The following is an 18,603-nucleotide window of genomic DNA, read 5'->3' on the forward strand; positions in this document are numbered from 1 at the left end:
ACTCAACACAAATGCTCGGTTGCAAATTCTGTTTTCAGTAGTTCAGAAGATAGAACTTTCGAGTGAGAAGTCCCTTGGGTTTGAGCTCCTTGGCGTTACCTCTTGCGCATTCTGCCGGCGCAAGCGGCACACTCCCGTGTTATCACTCTTGGCAACCACTCGTCGCGCTTTCAACAAGCGTGCGTACCTAAAGGTATACGTTGTGTTACGACACCCAACCGGTGCCACCAGTGTTACGAACTTGCACCGCTGCACCACGAATACGGCTTTGTGGTCCCGTAGCGCTCGTCACCCGTTTCGTGACAGAGCGTTGGTAGCGAAGACTCCGAGCCTGGCGTCGATGAGAATAACAAAAGGGACTTTATACATTATATACAGGTTATCATACAGGACATGAACGGGTCGGCACTGGGGCCGAGTGCTCACAACAAACGCGACTGTTCTCGCACGACGACGTCCGGCGAAAACGCGTGACACATCTCACTCACCCCAGTCGGGAGCGACACTCTCTCCCGGTGGGACGGCGGATCCTGTTTTCGAGGCGGCGTGTCGCTGCTTTTATAATCCCCGAGGACCATTGTCACTCAAACGGCCCAATACAAAGTCAGCACACGACGGTCGTCCGAGGGGTCCAACCAGCGACCGCGCTGGCCACCCGGTTCAAAGTTCGCGCGCGCGGTGACCTCCAGGCAAAGGGAGGCGCGGCGCCGGGCTGTCTGGCACACGCTGACACGTCCAAACTTGCGGCTCGCCGAGGCTTCTCCGCTGGATCCCGCTGCCTGACCTCTCAGCATCTTGACTTGGGAAAGGGAGAATTAGGGCGCTCGCAGGATAGATTCTGCATCTTGCAGATTCGGAATCCGGGCTTGTGGTAATGGCACAACAGCATCCCCGCCCTCAGATAAGGCGCCGGGAAGACGAGCTGCCTCCACGTGGCTCGGATGCCAGGCGCGCACGTTCGTCAGGCTCGTCCAAGTTCACGTCCAGCGTCGGGACGCCAGGTAACTTCACGTGCCCAGGTCCGACTCGCCAGGACAGGAGCTCTGCTCACCACTTCGTCGCCAAGGCACCTTGACCAGCTCCGCTCGGGTCGTTCCTAAGACCTTGCTTCTCGCCACTGGTCCCGCTTGGTCGTTCTGCAGCTTGCAAAACCGACCGGCAAAAGGCAACACCCAACACGAACAAGTGCCCTCTGTCTCCCGTCAAACACCAGACAAGGCCATAATTCAAATCAACCTAACTAAATTGCTATCCCTCTTTTTGCTCCCGCTGCAACAAGAGGCAGGTGTACGATCTAGCACACAAGGCTCAAACAATCAGTTTTCAAATCAACAACTCAACAAAATAGAAACAATTATTAATCAGCAATAATAATTACAAATAGAATGGTCCCCTTGAAATCACTTGGACCGAAAACATACTTCTGAGGAAGCAAATGAAGTCATTCATTTTTCCCGGCGATATTTTCGCGGAATCCGAAGCTGCTTATATTTGCGACCCTGCTTATCCGTGTAGCGGCGGTACAATAAGCCAGATTCCTTGCCAAATGAAACCTCCTTTTTTTTCACTCCCCGTTTGACGCTCTTCCTCAGATCGGCTAGTGAACAATCTTCCTGTTGTTCGCGAATCCGAGTTTCCCTTTCAACTGCAGCCTGCTCCTGCCAGCTGGCGGAAACCGGAGCGAGTGTGGAGCCCGCGTCGCCTAATTGCGGCGTCGCGTCTCTATCGCGGCTAGCACTGCACGCGTCACTCCCACTCACCTCCAGGACCCGCTCGCCTAGGCCAGCCTCCGAGCTCTGCCTCTCCCGTGACTGCTCGCCACTCAAGTTACCGTGATCGGTCCGTGTGCCGCACTGCCTTTCGCTCACCGACGCTAAGTCAAGTTCCCTCGACAGCGGGCGCGCTTTGGATCGCGTGGGGGCCATGTACGCCACGTCGGCAAAGAATGATTTGCCCTGATCCCTCAGCAGCTGCTCCGAGCTATTTGAGAAGAGGTAGGAAAATTGCTCCGGGAGGGCGGCTGACACAGCGGCTTCGGTGTTAAGTTTCCCAAACTCTCCTTCAATGATAACCGTTGCGATCGGTAAACAGACACTCTCCTTCTCGGCCACTTGCCGTATCCTAACGCACTCTCCCGTAAAATCACTCGAGGAGACGAAAGACGGGTGAACAACGTCCATAGTTGCTGCAGAGTCCCGCAGTGCTCGGCACTTCTTGCCGTTTACCTTAATTTCCTGCACATAGGGCTCCAATAGACGTATGTTCTTGTGAGTTTCCTGTATCGTTGCAAAAGCAATTCTCTCTGGGCAGCTTGCAGCGATGTGCCCTTGCTTTTTGCAATTGTAGCAGGTTAACGGTTTCCGTTTTTCAAAAGAACGCGTCATTTCGTTTCGCTGTTTCGGACCATCGTCATCATTCTGAGATGCATTCTGTCCTTCCCTTACAGTTTCTTTGGTAAGGGATTCGTCGTCCCGAAACTCGCGACGCGTGATTTGCTTCCGTTCGTCGGGCTTCCCGGAAAACCAATCTCTCCTATCAGCTTTTTCTACGCGCACTGCCTTGCTGTGCAAGCTGCGGCGTGTGTAATACTCTTCCGCTAACTCTGCTGCCTTGTTTAGCTTAACATCTTTTAGCCTATCTTGCAGCCAGAGCCGGACATCCTCATCAATGCAACGGTAGAACTGCTCCAACGCGATGCATTCGACAATTTTGTCGCGGTCGTCGTAAACCTCTTCGCCCTTCAGCCATTCCACCAAGTCGGCTTTTAGACGAAACGCGAAGTCAACATTCGACTCCTTGCCCTTTTTTGCATACCGGAACCTCTGCCGGAAAGCTTCGGGCGACAATTTGTACTTCCGCAGTAGCGCTTCCTTCACATCACTGTAGCTCTCAAACGCCTCTTTCGATAAGCAAGTTATTACGTCTGATGCCTCCCCAGGAAGCAAGGCTAACAGATTCTGTGCCCAAAGGGATCGCTCAATGCTATTCCGTTCGCAGACGTGCTCAAATTTCACGAGGTATTTGGCCATATCCTCTCCGACGACAAAGGGTGGAAGTTGATCGCGTATTCTTGGAACATTAGAAGTGAGACTAGGCGCTGGCGAGTTATTTCGGGTCTCCAACTCTTTCATTTTAAGCTCGTGCTCACGAATCTCTCTCCTTTCCTCCACGCAACGTTCCTTCTCCCTCTTTTCCTCTTCGCGACGTTCCTGTTCTCTCCTTTCCTCCCTTTCCCGTCGTTCATTGATATCCGCCCAGGCCTCTGCGGCTTCCTCAGCCGTTACGTCCCCAGTCCTCATGACCTCAAGGATCGCATTCTTTCTTTTGGTTGAGCCCAACTCAATGCCCAACTCCTCACAAATTTCGAGAAGTTCCTTCACCTTGTACTTCTCCATCGTTCACACTGTCCTCCTGCTGTTTGCCCTTTTTGAATATACCTGCCGAACGCTACTATAATGCTACTAGTAAGACATATGCAAGTATTTCACACACTGCCCTGTTTACCCCCTCAGCATCCCCTGGTTTCCAAAACACTCTTACTAGGCTTGAAACACTCAAGGTTATCACAATGCAACACCAAATCCTTCCCTAAGCTACTATAACCTGTGTCAGAGAAAGTCTGGTGTTTGAGGTAAACTTCAGGCACTCACCGCGCCGAGGTAGCTGATGCCGGTCAATCCCGTAGCTGCCATCCAGTGTTACGACACCCAACCGGTGCCACCAGTGTTACGAACTTGCACCGCTGCACCACGAATACGGCTTTGTGGTCCCGTAGCGCTCGTCACCCGTTTCGTGACAGAGCGTTGGTAGCGAAGACTCCGAGCCTGGCGTCGATGAGAATAACAAAAGGGACTTTATACATTATATACAGGTTATCATACAGGACATGAACGGGTCGGCACTGGGGCCGAGTGCTCACAACAAACGCGACTGTTCTCGCACGACGACGTCCGGCGAAAACGCGTGACACATCTCACTCACCCCAGTCGGGAGCGACACTCTCTCCCGGTGGGACGGCGGATCCTGTTTTCGAGGCGGCGTGTCGCTGCTTTTATAATCCCCGAGGACCATTGTCACTCAAACGGCCCAATACAAAGTCAGCACACGACGGTCGTCCGAGGGGTCCAACCAGCGACCGCGCTGGCCACCCGGTTCAAAGTTCGCGCGCGCGGTGACCTCCAGGCAAAGGGAGGCGCGGCGCCGGGCTGTCTGGCACACGCTGACACGTCCAAACTTGCGGCTCGCCGAGGCTTCTCCGCTGGATCCCGCTGCCTGACCACTCAGCATCTTGACTTGGGAAAGGGAGAATTAGGGCGCTCGCAGGATAGATTCTGCATCTTGCAGATTCGGAATCCGGGCTTGTGGTAATGGCACAACAGTTGTTGCGGGGCCATAAAAAGCGTCACAAACTTGTCCCACTAAGATTCAGTACACGCAGAACTCTGTCGCTACGGCCGAGCTGTCTTTCGCTGCGTGATGACAGGCGTGGCGTACCTCAAAAGTATCCCAAAAAGTAACAAAATTAATTACAATAATGCTCGGGCTCAATGAAAGCGTCACAAGCTTGTCTCAGTAAGAACCTGCACCCGCCAAACAAATATAGTCACCACGGCAGAGCTGCTTTTTGATGCTCCATGGCAGGCGTCGCGATCGTGTCTCAAAAGTGTCCTAAAAAGTAACGAAATCGATTGCAATAGACAGTTTTAGTTACACGTACGTAGAGGCTTTGCGTACGTAGAGCGTCTACGTGTGAGCAGTGCGCATGCGTAAAACGTAGCGGGCGTGCGCGCGTCTCACGGACGTATGTGAGATTCAATTCTTTGCGTGCGTTTCTTGCGCACGTAGACTGCAGCTTCGCGCGGGAGTTCCGCAAGATCACGAACAAGCGATAGCGGCCCGCGCGCGCGCAGACGGCTCGCATCGAAACACGGCGACAGGATTGAATTGGCTACCGCCATGTTCACATTTCCCGATCGATGGGACTACGGGGTCCCTCTTGGCGTGCGTCGCGTACGTGTAGCTAAAAGCGTTTCAGATGGCGTGCACGTAAGGAACGTAGGCTTTTCACGTTTGCGTACGTGAAGCCTCTACGTACGTGTAACTAAAACTGTCTAATAACGCTTGGGGGTCAGAGAATACGCCCCGAACTTGTTCCAGTAAGGTACTGTACAATGCGTTGGCGGGCTAGTTGGTGCGAATCCATGAATACTTTGTTTAGAGCAAAACAACAGACACAAGAACGACGACAGGACAAGGCGCTGCCTGTCGTCTTTCTTGTGTCTGCTGTTTTGCGCTAAAGAAAGTATTCAAGGTATACTGTACACGCGAAACTAACTGCATCACACGGCCGAGTTGCTCTTCGCTAACTACGTCACAACACGAGGCACGGCATGCGCGCCCATAAAATAACTACCGAAATTAGAATAATATGGGGCTCGCAGAAAGCGGCGCAAACGTTTGCCAGTACGAGTCATTACCTCAAATTAACTGCGCCGGGACGGCTGAGCTGTTTTTCGCTAACTGCGTCACAAGTCTACGTTCCGTGCCGTAAGCCTAATTGCTTGAAATGCGTCGCAGAGTGTCAATCGAGATTTCTCACCTCTGCGTCGTCCAATAGTGCAGTGGTGCCGTGCCGAAGTGCAGAAAGAACGCGAGAATACGTGGGGAGCCCAACAAACCAGCCCAAATCCAAGAAAACAAAGAACGGGTAGAAAGGTCGCCGAACAGGCCAACGCCGACATGCGCAGTCGGCCTCGCTCGCTTCGGTGTCTGACGCATGGTGCATGCATTTGACGCGCCGTGTGACATTCTAGACCTTTAGCAAGATCTCCCATTAATTTGGCGAATTCGCAGGGTGTTGGAACCACAGAGTCGACGTTTATCTGTGCCGGCGGAAGGACCTCATTTCTCAGAAATTGAAATAGTGCTTCGATTTCTCAGAAATGGAAAGAGAGCTTCTATTTCTCAGAAATAGAAAATCGCAGCGCTTACAATCAAAGCTGTCTTTCCCAACTGGAACCGCTCGTTTAAATGCTGTTGCCACGAACTTATAGTATCTCCAATTGCTAGGACCCATATCGATTGACAGGGGAATATACATCGTCTTTTCTGTTTTCTATGTCTGGCTCCTGCCATTCTTTTCTAAGACCCACGCACCAAGTCGAGCTTTGAGAAGCATATGCTATGATAGGCAAAAGGCAAAGAGGGGACATTTACAGCAGCAGCACCTGCTATTTCCAGCGCTTCTCCACGTTTGGCGATGAATAGATCAAATACATCATGCAGCTGACAAAATCTACAATGCGGTCGTCTTGGCCGGATCACTCTTAGCAAAAGTGCCTAGTTAGGAGCACAGTATGTTACTTCTTTAATTATTTACAAATGAAAATGGTACTGAACTTTTAATGGTACGCTGGACGCGAATGGCTTAATATGCTCACCCAGTATGCGTCGTCTGCTGGGGGTCTAGTCGGCGTTTCCGTCGCCGCCATCGCGTAGCGTGCAAGAGCGAAGGACAAAATAATGATGGAGTGAACGTTTAGGTTTTTAAAGCGTTGCGCATCGTCAACGCATCATCAGCGCTAAGGCAGTGGTGCCAGCTGCAGGGTTAAAATCAAACCCCTCTTATACCTCGTGATCGTCTGTGCAGGCATAACAGCGTCAAAACAGAGCTGATTTTAACAGCAATGACGAATCATACCTAATGTCCTGCCCTTAGCGTGGCGTGAGTCTGACTAATGTCGTGGTAATGGATGACCGTGGTTCCCTTACAGCCACCACACGGGAGGAGGGAGGCGGGAGAAGGGGCGGGCTATCCCTTTCGAGTGCTCCGCTCCAGCATATGAACAATGAGACGCCGCAAAGCTCTTGCACGAGGCCACAGTAATGCTAACTATATCAGTTGGTGCCCACCGACGAAAGGGCATCGCCACTCTGTTGCATGACAGCATCCGCCTTTTGTATCGGCGCCTTCGCATCGGCGGTGAATATCCGACCACCACCGACGCCCAGTCATCCACCGTGAACAGGGACAAAAGAGCCAGTGAAAACTACTCGGAAAAAAAAATGAAAGAAATATGCTGCGCAAGCGCAGTGCTTGGCACTTCAGCGTGTGTTCTTTCTGCATATGAAAAGCTGCTTTAAAGGTCACACCTAGACTCTCGTTATAAATACTCTTTTAACGCACAAGTGCCACAGAACAAAGAGGACGGGGCAGGCGGTTGCTATCTTTGTGCCGCGAGTGAAACGCTACATTCGACGGCCCGACGCTTCCATAAATTCCGGTAGGCCTTCTTGAAACCATAACGCTGAGTGGTGTAGTCGAATTTAACGCTAGATATTTTAGAAGCCATATTGAGAGATGCATGCGTACGCCGTTTACTCAAAACTCGATAAGATGAAAGACATGCACGTCATGCCTTATAGTATGAGCTAATCGGTTCGTTGCTGCTTACTGTATTCGCATCCCACAGTTAGTTCAACTTGAGGTTTCTTTTATTGTTTGATTTTTTGAGGTTGCTGCGTACAATGTAGCTGTAACACTTTCTCTTGCGGGTAATGTTATGTGTTTTCATGAGGTAATATAATCATAAAGATAATGATATTTATTGCCATATTTAAGGTTAATGCTTAACCATACGGGACTGCCCACGCCAACAATGTGTCTTGCGTGACTAGGCCTAGCAGCAACCGCGACAGGAAAAATCACTTCCGGTTAAAAGAAATTTGTAGTAATAAGTAGAAACGACGTTTAAAGAACCCTGCACTGTTAGGGACTGCCTGACATAGATGGATATGAAAAACAATATTATACAGATTTACAAAATCTGCCCAGCATCTTACAGGCTGCACATTCAATTTACAAAAAAAAACCTCTTTTGGAAGCTCGTTGTACATTCTGCATACGTAACACATCTTCTAGTCGTAGTAAACCGGGGTACTACGCAGCGAGATAGCTTACACAGTGCTCGAAGAACTACTTAATTGTGCGTAAAATTACCACTTGAAAAACTACTTATTACGACTGTTCTCAAAAACAAAGCTTTAACAGTGTGAAGTCATCAGCACCGAATCCAGCTCATACAGCCAGTGGTAGTAATATTGTACTCAATGCAGTTCGATGTAATTATGTGATTGGCTATTTGTTTGAACTTCACGACCTTTCAGGAGCTATCTGCCCATCTACCTAGTCACTTTCCCGCCAAATTAGATCTATGGATCAATGGTCAGCACTGAGTACAGCATTGGGATGCTGTGCTGAGGGAACAGGGTTCAAAATTGACAGTCGGACCAAGAGAGAGAGAGAGACAAAAGGGAAGGAAAGACAGGGAGGTTAGCCAGTGTAAATACCGGCTGGCTACCTTGTGCTGGGGAAAGGGGTAAAGGGAATAAAAGGAGAAGGAAGAGAGACAAAAAACAAGAAAAATGCGCACAGCAACGCGATGTTACGCGCAACAATAGTCAAAGGCAGTCGCACAATTCACCCAACTTGTGTCATTGGGTACAGGCAACCGGGTATGTGCACCTCTGCAATGAAAAAGAAATAATAAAAAAATTATCCGGTGCTCCGCGGAACTATATGTACTCGGCGCTACATATTTACTGGACGATCTTGTCCGCACATATGTTCACACGCTCGAAGCGATGAACTCCAAGATTAGCAAGTTTATTAGCTGCACAAATGGGGCTGTAGGCAAGTTGTTCGGATCATTTTGACGGGAAAAACGGCCACAGGAGGGAGCCAGGACTTTCAAGTTCTCGCCACACTATCCGCGTCAGGTCACCGGATAGCCTGTCGTCACAAGAGGATGACGCAGCTGCGTACAGCGTACGTGCGAACGGCGTTGCAGTGCGGCGACTCTTGGGCTGCTCAAAGCATTGACATTCTTTTATAATGTCCTGTACTGTTTCACAATTTTCGCACATGACGAGGTTGAAAGCATCGCCCGCCTGCCCTTCAGTGCGCGCCCAGCCTCATCTGACTCACCCATATCGCTGCCGGCCTTACGGCACAGAGTCAGCACGTTCTGTATGTAAGAGACGTACGATTCTGCGGACGTTTGGCACGGGTAGCTATAGTTCTTTCTTAGCCGTGCTCTTCCAGCCGGTGGGACCTCCGAACAAGTCTGTCTGCGTCTGTTTGCACACCCCAGTCGTTAAGCTCTTCCTCGTGGTTGTCATACCAAACCTTCGCCGTGACTTGTAGGTAGAAGACGAAGTTAGCGAACATAATCTTCGCATCCCGTTTGTTGTGTGCAGTTACCCGCTCATACGTGGCGATCCAGTCTTCACCGTCGAGGTTGTCGGTGCCGCAGAAAGTTCCTGGGTCGCGCGGGCGAGCCAACACAACCGTCTGGATTGCAGGCGTTCATGTGGGCCGCGCCATTTTGAGTCCTGTTTTTCGTCCGTGATGTTGTCCAGTTCGAGGTGACGACCACTGCGGAGCTGTGTTGTTTCTCGTGTGTACACCGCCCCTCCACCAATTTGTTACGTTGTAGAAGCCACATATAAACATGTATTTACAATATTTACGAGAGAGGCAACGATCCTCAAATAAGATGGCTGTCGAGACCGATTCCACCTCCACACGTCAAACCGTCTTTTTCGGAGTGGCGCCGCTCTTGGTTGAGCAGTAAAAATATGTTTACATGTACGACAACTGGGGAGGCCCCCGGGACTGGTTGCTTGTTTCATCTTTGTCCTTAGTTTGTCATGTACGAAAATGTCCTTGAAGTTAGTGTTGTGTCTGTAGGTTACTGTGGGCATGTCAGGAAATATCTTAATAAGTTTTTGGTTGCTGGTGAGAATTGGATAGCATCTTCTGAGGATGTTGTTGACGTTTCGGATTACGTTTGAGAATTGAGTAGTAAGAAGAGGCTTGTTCTTGGGGTCTCAGGTCAGGGTTTGAAGACCTCGGCTTGGTCAAGTTTCGTTACATCGGTGTAGGTGCCTAGAAAGGCAGTGTTCAAGAGCTTACTGTGTAATAGGGTTTGAATTTGAATCTGAAATTTATTTGCCAAAACGGATCAAAAAATGCTGAAAATACATGAGAAACATCTGTATCCTTAGCATCAAGCTAGCTTGGATCAAGCCATTTGAATTTTCTGGCAGCTGCCTTGCCAGAAGAATTCTGTAAAGCTCGGTTCTCTAATTTCACTTTTTCTGTTATTTAACAAGTTCTTTCTGTTTTACATTAAAAGAAATTTTGTGTTTAAGGACAGTTATATGTTTTATATTACAGGAAAAGTTCCGTTTTTTGTTTATTGAAAAAGTTACTAATATTTTATTAATATTTTCAATTTTATCTCACAGAAAATGTATGTTTTAAATATTTATCCATTTTGAGGCATAGAAAAAGTTCTGTTTTCTTTTTATATTCTTCTGTTACTTCACATCTTTCTTCTGCTCCACTGTACAGAAGTGGGATGTCTAAAGACAATTTTCTATCGTGATTAATAGCGGGCGAACCAGGAATGTCGCTTGAGCCAACGCTTTGAAAGGGCGTTTCTCTTCGTGATGGCAGCTGCCGTTTTCACGAAGAGAATTCTTTTTTTTTTTTGTAGAAACGTTGACTGCAGCTGATATTCCTTGTTCCCTTGCTCGACCACTATTTATCACTTATAGCTTCTATTTTCATATGAGATTTTCTCATGTTTGAGTTTTACTATCGCGCGTCACATAATCAATATAAAATAAAAAGAAATATGTGAATATACAGCTGTTCTCCAAACGAAAGTTAGGCTGTGCTCAAAGCTGAAAATGTTCCACTGCAGCGCAAGAAGGCAAAAGCCCTACGTAGCGCTCGTGTGTCTCCGTTCTTACTTTACTCAGTTTTCTTGAGTTGTTGTTAAACGTGGTCAACACTTTTTCTCTCAGTGGCTGTAAGAAACAAGTTGTAATTTAGGATATTGTAGAAGAAAATGAATTTTCGTTTTATTTTACATCAGAACATCTTTGGACAGATAAATATGAAAACAGGTACATAAATGGAACTGTTTATGCGCACTAGGTTCAGAAAACAAGCAGCATCGCTTTTCCTCCAAATGTTATAACAGCTTGAAAGTCAATTTCCCAGGTTATAGATGACCTTCCATGGATCGCACGCGTACATAGAGAAGGAAGAGGTGGAAAAAGTTCATGAACTTTCAAAGCAGGGCAAGTGAAGTAAATAAATACGCACATCTTTCTGTATAATGGACACTACTGGCCCAGTTACGGAACTCCCCCGGCCATGTCGGTAAATTTGTTTTGAATTTGTGACGGGATGTTTTCAAGCACAAATTTGCGGAACAAGATAGCGTCAAGATGGGTGTGCAGTGTCTTTGAGGCATCATGGTAGGTTTGCGTTATGTTACGGTGACCCGATATTGTCTAGTTTACATTCAAGAGGTGTGTGTATCTTGAACATGCAGATACAATCGAACACTTTTTTTATGTAACAAGCAATTCTTGTGTAAAGTGAAATGTAGGCTTAACCATCACAGCTGAGTCGAAAAATACCAAAGTGTTCTCACCTGAAAATTGTTTCATTCTAACGCTTGTTTTTTTTCTTCTTCTATGAATGAATTCTGGGGTGTTACTTGCCAAAACCACGATTATGAGGCACGCCATAGTGGAAGACTCCGGATTAATTTTGATCAGCACGGGATCTTTAACGCACCCTAATGTATGGAACAGAGGCGTTTTTGCATTTCGCTCTCATGAAGATGCGAGCGCCACGGCCGGGATTCGATCCCGCGACGTCGTGCTTAGCAGCGCAACACTATAGCCGCTTAGCTACCACGACAGGTGTTTTTTTTCTGGATAAACCAAGTAACTAGCGATTTCATGCAGTCATGCGCGACAGAGAGCACGCAGGAGCACTAACACACACTGGGGTAAATTATGCTAGAACGAAGAACCGGGGTACAGTTTGTTTCGCACAAAAAGAGAAAAGTGTTTTACTGTACAGCAAGAAAAACTGACAGCTAAATTGGCCACATGAAAACAAGCCAGAAACAGCGAACTTATTACTATAATACAAGAGAACCAGCTTACATATAAAACCATATTGGTGCTGAAAAAAAAAATAACTCAAGCTGGCCTCGGCATTACGTTCATGAAGACTTTGCTTTAAAACTCAATCAGGAAGACACCTGATTATGAACAAAACTTTTGGTGCAAGGCCGTGTTGCTCGCTTGGGTGCTGGACTTTGGCTCCTCTCTTTGGGTGTCATGCTGCGACTGACATGAAAACAACCGTGGTGCTTTATAATATACATATGGCAGTAGCATCACTGTACAGAACTCAGTGAAGCACAACACTTTTTTTTTGGAAGAGTGGTCAATAAAGCCCTGCAGTGTGTGCGTGTGTGAGTGCCGTGTGGGAGGCCACTTCCACATTATGCTTATGCCAGCCAGACGACTATTTCGTTTTAGGTAACTGCAGAATATTAGTATGTCGCCAGTCAGTGGCACCGTATACACTTTGAAACAAGCACCACTGACCATTGCACATATTGTACATGGACTCCACTCCCCTCGCGCACAACACACCTGCGCACAGCACGTACAAAACACCAAAACACACACAACGCGTACGCAGAACACACATGCACATGCACACGCACATACAAGGCACGCACAACTCCATGTTCGTGGTCGCTGTCTGTTTCAAAAATGTGGGGGACTATACAGAACATTGCAATGACAAGCCTCATCTTATTATTGGCAATATGCACTAAGTTAGCGGATGTGTGCACCTCAGGTTTTATCGGCTGTCTGTGGTTTCCTTTCTTAAGTAAAATAAACATGCAAAAGGCGACAGATTCAGAATGACTATTGCTTATTTTTAAATCAACAACTCACAATCATGACAAAGAAAGAAAAAGTTCTCAGGTTGGTGGCCACCGCTTCAGCTACAAGTGCAATTACCACCGTATCGCTATCTTGGTCGTTTTGTCGGTTGTTTTTATGCGTGTCACTTGATCATGACAATCAAAATTTTTTTATAACATGCAGCCAGTTAGATCGCGGTATCAAAAACGATTGTGGACATTCTCTCATGACTTCCTCTTATATAACTCTTCTAAGCTAATCATACTATTGACTTGAGGGCACATGTTGAAATTACTTCTTGGCCTCAATTTCGGGATTTGTACATACGCTTCAAAGAGAATACTTATGAAGTTATTCAGTAAATCGCTTTGACTATCAACATGAACATTGCAATCTGTCGCTCAACTAAAGTACTCTCCTTCATGTAATCCGTATCAATAGGGCGGATTGTGCTATATGCTCTAGGCGCTTTTTTATTTTTTGAACTAAAGAAAAGTGGCACTTTCGGCAGAAAGACGGAGCGTCGATTGCGATAGAAACATAGTAGACAGCTTCGCGAAGTAAGGATACTAGTTTTATCGGCAGTGTAAACTTGGAAACATTCGCTTACCAACTGAATTAACAAATATGGTGTCAGCGCGCACAAGCAAACGTGAACACATCCCACTCGATGAGCGTGGACACCCGCTGTCACAACGCTGTTATGAGTAAGCGCAGCAGCAGCAGCGAGCGAAGTTACCTTCGCGTGATCTAGCGCTTCAACGCAACAACGGCGAGAACACAGCGCGCACAAAAGCACGAGCCGTCTGCAGATCAATTTCAAGGTACGACGCGTGGTGGCGCGCGTAGAATACTCACTTGTTCGCGGAGTCGAAGTGCCTCCCGTGCTGCTTCCACCAGTTCCCCTTGCGCCTGGTCGCGAAATGCGCAGTCTCAAACAAATTACACGTCAGCTATTTTCGTAAAAATGTCTAGCAGAGTGGCACAATGTAGAAAATGGTCCTGATAATTTAGAGCGGTACACACAATACGTTAACTGTATAGTATTAGCTACGAAAAACAATGACGCATGTTGCTTTATTACTTTTATTTACTAAATGTATTGCTGCAGTTCAATTTATGCAAATTTTGACCATTTGTTGCTCATTTTTGCAGTCTACTATTCATACATTTAGTTATTCTTAGTCAGAGTCGGGAGGTGAGGCTAGCAGACAACATGAGAGCAATTCTTCGTGGCCACGAGCGTGACGACAGCACATCTTCGTGGCACTAGCCCCTTTCACGCTGCGATATTAAAATGCGCAGAGAGTACATAAAGCCACGCCGTCCAGTGTTCCCGCTAACTATTTTCAAAATGTAGAGACTTTGTGATCAGGCAAAATCATTCCCTACGGCAACGCACTAAAACACTCGAAGCGCAGTTAATGAAGCAACAAAATCAATACCGGAATACATGTGCCCTCACATGCAGCGCGTTGATATGCCAGCGTCAAAACAAATAAAATATTGCACAACAGAAAAAAAGTCACACTTTGCGTTCACTTCAATAAACGAAACCCTTAATCGTAGCTAGGTACTGACGGCGCTTAGTGAAGTTCGTTGAGAGCTCACGTATGCTTTTATTTTTTTCTCGCAGCCGCACCAATAACAAGTGCATTCCGAGAAGGCAAGAGTGGACAATAGTACATTGTCGAGCCCACTGGCTAGAGCTTACGTGTGCTATAACAAAAAACTAAAGCTAAATTTATTACCCAAATCTGATGTTACCTCACAAAGCACCGCGTACGCTGAAATACGTAGTTGCTAAGTTTTGTCACTGTCCGCCTGAATTTTCTTTGCGGGCTATATTCTAGTCACTCACTCAAAAGTACTCACCTCTTACGATTTTCGAAAACAGAAATGGAGCACTGTCGACGTGGGTTGACTTGAAGAGCAGCCATTTTGATTATGACATGGGGCATCAAAGCAGTACCGCAAACAGCGCGTCGCGCGTGGTATATGCATAAGACGGCGTGTTTGAAAAGAAAAAAAAACCTCATATATTATTTTACATTTCTCATGCAGTTACAATGATTTAAAGCGGTTAAATTTTAGTTTTGACTCGATTTATAGGCTAGATATCAAGAACAAAAAATGCCTTTTTTCCTTTTAACAGGTTTCTGTCATACAGCATTCACAGACAGACAGACAGACAGACAGACAGACAGACAGACAGACAGACAGACAGACAGACAGACAGACAGACAGACAGACAGACAGACAGACAGACAGACAGACAGACAGACAGACAAACAGAGTGAGCGCTACTCTGTTTCCCGTTCCCTTTGATTACCCCTACCTTATTCCTTTTTTGCTCTTCCGAGCTGCGCTACAAGCCTAAAACAGTCAAGACAGACAGACAGACAGACAGACAGACAGACAGACAGACAGACAGACAGACAGACAGACAGACAGACAGACAGACAGACAGACAGACAGACAGACAGACAGACAGACAGAGAGACGGACAGACAGACAGACAGACAGACAGACAGAGAGAGAACTTTATTCACAAGGTCCTGGGAAGCTTTGCCCTAGGGCAGAGCTGCGGGCCGCTATCACGTGGGGACAAGTAGGCCGAGCCTAACCACTGCATCGTGGGCTCTCTGGACGGCCCAAGTTTGGCGTGAAAGTTCTGAGCTCTGGATGGTAGAGCTTCAGTCTTCTTCCGTGATGTGATTGGGTCCCTGTAATGAGGGGCATCGCCAGAGCATGTGTGCAAGATTGCTATCAGCCCCACAGTCGGGGCAAGTAGAGCTAAAATCCTCTGGAGTGATCGTATGGAAAAGGACCAGGTTTGGATAGGACTTAGTCTGAAGCATGCGCGAAGTAGACGCCAGAGGTATAGCCAGTTTGCTATGAGGGGTAGGACAAGTCCTCCTATCCAGGTCCTAGTGCGTAGTGATTTCACTGAAAGTAGTGAGAGTGTCCTAAAACTCGAGAACCCCCGGAATGTGAGCTAGACCCTGCTCCCGCGCAGTGGGTTAGTGCGCGCGCTTGGGAGTGGGCGATGTCATTGAGTTTTAGAAAGGAGTCACGTTGGGGGTTATGATGCGCCGGAAACCACGTGATGGTGTGAGGAGAGATTACCTTGTTCTTGAGAATCTTGTGAACCTCCTCAGCGATGGAACCTAAGGCGAAAGCCTTGACCGCCGATCTCGAATCAGTGTAGATTTGTGATCTGCTGTTATCTAGGAGTGCTATAGCAACTGTGACCTGCTCTGCTCTGGTTGATGTAGAGCACTTCAGGGAAGCAGCATTCCCTATCTGTCCGTTGTGATCAACGAGGGCAATGGCAAAGTTAGACAACTGTAAATATTGGGCTGCGTCGACAAAATATGCCGAGTAGGGATCGTCCTTGGTCTGCTTGAGGAGGGCAAGGGCTCTTGCCCTGCTTCTGCCTACGCTGTGGGGAGGATGAACATTTCGGGGAAACGTGCGACTCGTATATTTTTCCTTTGATCTTCTGAGATTTGATATTTTCGCTCTTCCATGAGAATATGGTTGATCCCAGGAACCGCTAGGATCTTCTTTCTGGCCGGGGTACAGGATAGACGGGCCAGTTGGGCTGACCCCTGGGCCTCGTTTATCTCGTCCAATGTGTTGTGCACTCCTAGTTTCATAAGGAGGTCCGTGCTCGTTTGTAACGGAATGCCTAGTACTTTTTGGTACTTTTTCTGATTAGCGTGTTTAATCGTTTCTTGTCGGAGGTATACCAATTGTGCATGGCTGCCACATAAACTATATGACTCATGTGGAAGGCATGGAACAACCTGAGGGGGTTGTCTTCCTGAAGGCCTCCACGCCTATTCGACACTATTCGAGTTGATGAGTCTGATCATGTTCTCAGTCTTGGCTGTGAGCTTTCTGAGCGTCATATTGTTACTGCCATTGGATTCGATGAACATGCCAAGGACCCGAATGGTGTCTACTCTGGGGATGGTACAGCTGCTTTTTGTGTAGAGTTTGATGTTTGTTTGAGACAACGGTTTCCAGCCTCTAGGTTTGGGACCTCTCCTGACTTGCCTGTAGAGGAAGAGCTTAGACTTGCTCTGAGAGCATCTAAGCCCCGTATTTCCAGGCACATCTCTGTTTGATCTACAGCCTCCTGTAAGCCTAATTCAGCAGCTCCTTCGCTTCCTCCGGTGCACCAGATTGTGAAGTCGTAAGCGCAGAGCGTATGATTGATTCCTTCTATATTGGAGAGCCCTTGCGATAGCTTCTTCATGGCAATGTTAAAAAGCAGTGGTAAGACTACCGCTCCTTGTGGCGTGCCTCTGGGGCCCAAACTGAAATTGTCGGACTTGAGGTCACCGATTTAGAGCGTGGCCTTGCGATCTATGAGGAACGAGCTTATGTATCTGTGGAAGGCGCCTCCCAAATTAAGCTCCGAGATGGAGTTCTGAATGTGAGCATGGGATACATTGTCAAAGGCGTTCTCCAGGTCAAGGCCTAAGATGCCTCTTTTATCTCTTGTGGTGTTGTGAATGATTTGACACTTGATGAGCTTCATCACGCCCTGCATTGACAGGGCCGGACGAAAGTCGATCATGTTGTAGGGAAGCAATCATTGTTTCGCGATGTACCTGGAAATGCGGTTATGTATGACATGTTTCGCCACTTTCCCCACGCAGTATGTAGGGGAAATGGGCTTGAGGTTTGAGAGGCTCGGGGGTCTTCCAGGCTTTGTAATGAGGATGACCAAGGTAGTGTTCCAGGACTCCGGGACAACCCCTTGTTCCCATATTCTATTGATCTCCTCTGTCAACCATTCTATGGAGCCGTCGTCCAGGTTTCTGAGGGCCCGGTTGGGGATATCATCAGTTTTGGCACGTGAAACTCCATAATTTTTAAAATTCATTTTCAGGAATAATAAATGGCTTGCAGCCATATTGTTTGGCACAAATAACTGAAGTGCAAAAGAGAACGTATATTCAAAATTTTATTAAGATCAGTGGACGTCGAAAAATCGCCGGAGTTACCCTTTAACATAGCGAGTCGTATTTTCATGAAATGCAGGTATAGACTCTATTTTGATATACCCTGGCTGTCTTTTCCGGTTGAAGCTAATCTTCTATTTGAAATCCGGCTACAGCAGACAGCTCGTTCTGCTTCTTCACCCCCCCCCCCCCCCCGCCCCACTCTCCCACTTTTATTCCATGCTGCCCAGTTACACTGTGAAGAAATGACTACTGATGTTTATGTTGGACGGAGATACTTGGCAGAGTGCAGATGCTCTATGTGGCGCCGGATCTTCTCACAGCAACTTTCGTGCAGCTATCATTCACTCTCCCCTAGGGTCCCACCAGGAAGTACCAGGCACAATGTGATGGACAAAGCAGGTCGCGAATGACATGAACTGTCATTCAACTGTCAATGCGCAGCAGTGCAAGCAAGTCCAGCGTACCCACAGTTTCGTTCGGGTCTAACACATACATCTGAACGGGAGCGTTCAGATTATGTGTTAATTTCCTGGCACCCATGATACGAAATAAACATGTACTATCAGCGTGAAATGAAACGTGAACAACGCGCGTGGCCCAAGCATGAGTGAAGCTATAGTGCGTGCCGTCCAGGCATCACCATCGACAGGCGAGCACACCCACTTTGGGCGCACCATGCGATCACCCTATATTGAGATAGTTACGCTTCTATTTTGGTCCTTGCATTTGAAAGGAAGAAAATAGAGATAAAAGATAACATAATAAACTAATATATTGCACTTTGCGGCGAGTACTGTCGCGCAAT

At 47.5% G+C, this 18,603-nt stretch overlaps 1 protein-coding gene across 4 annotated transcripts in view; it reads left to right on the top strand.

Annotated features, from left to right (window-relative positions):
- LOC135918587 (beta-1,4-N-acetylgalactosaminyltransferase bre-4-like) overlaps positions 1–18,603 on the top strand; it is a 74,385-nt gene that overhangs the window by 12,187 nt on the left and 43,595 nt on the right. The window contains exon 1 of one of the 4 annotated variants that reach the window (XM_065452207.1): positions 7,206–7,283. The exons of 2 other annotated variants lie outside the window; for them this stretch is intronic. The gene's annotated coding sequence lies outside the window, so the exon portion shown is untranslated. Of the gene's footprint in view, positions 1–7,205; positions 7,284–18,603 lie in introns of those variants that run through there. One more of the 4 variants, XM_065452219.1, reaches the window with a different exon arrangement.

The sequence above is a fragment of the Dermacentor albipictus genome, chromosome 2 (genome assembly GCF_038994185.2).
Source record: "Dermacentor albipictus isolate Rhodes 1998 colony chromosome 2, USDA_Dalb.pri_finalv2, whole genome shotgun sequence".
Taxonomy (NCBI): domain Eukaryota; kingdom Metazoa; phylum Arthropoda; class Arachnida; order Ixodida; family Ixodidae; genus Dermacentor; species Dermacentor albipictus.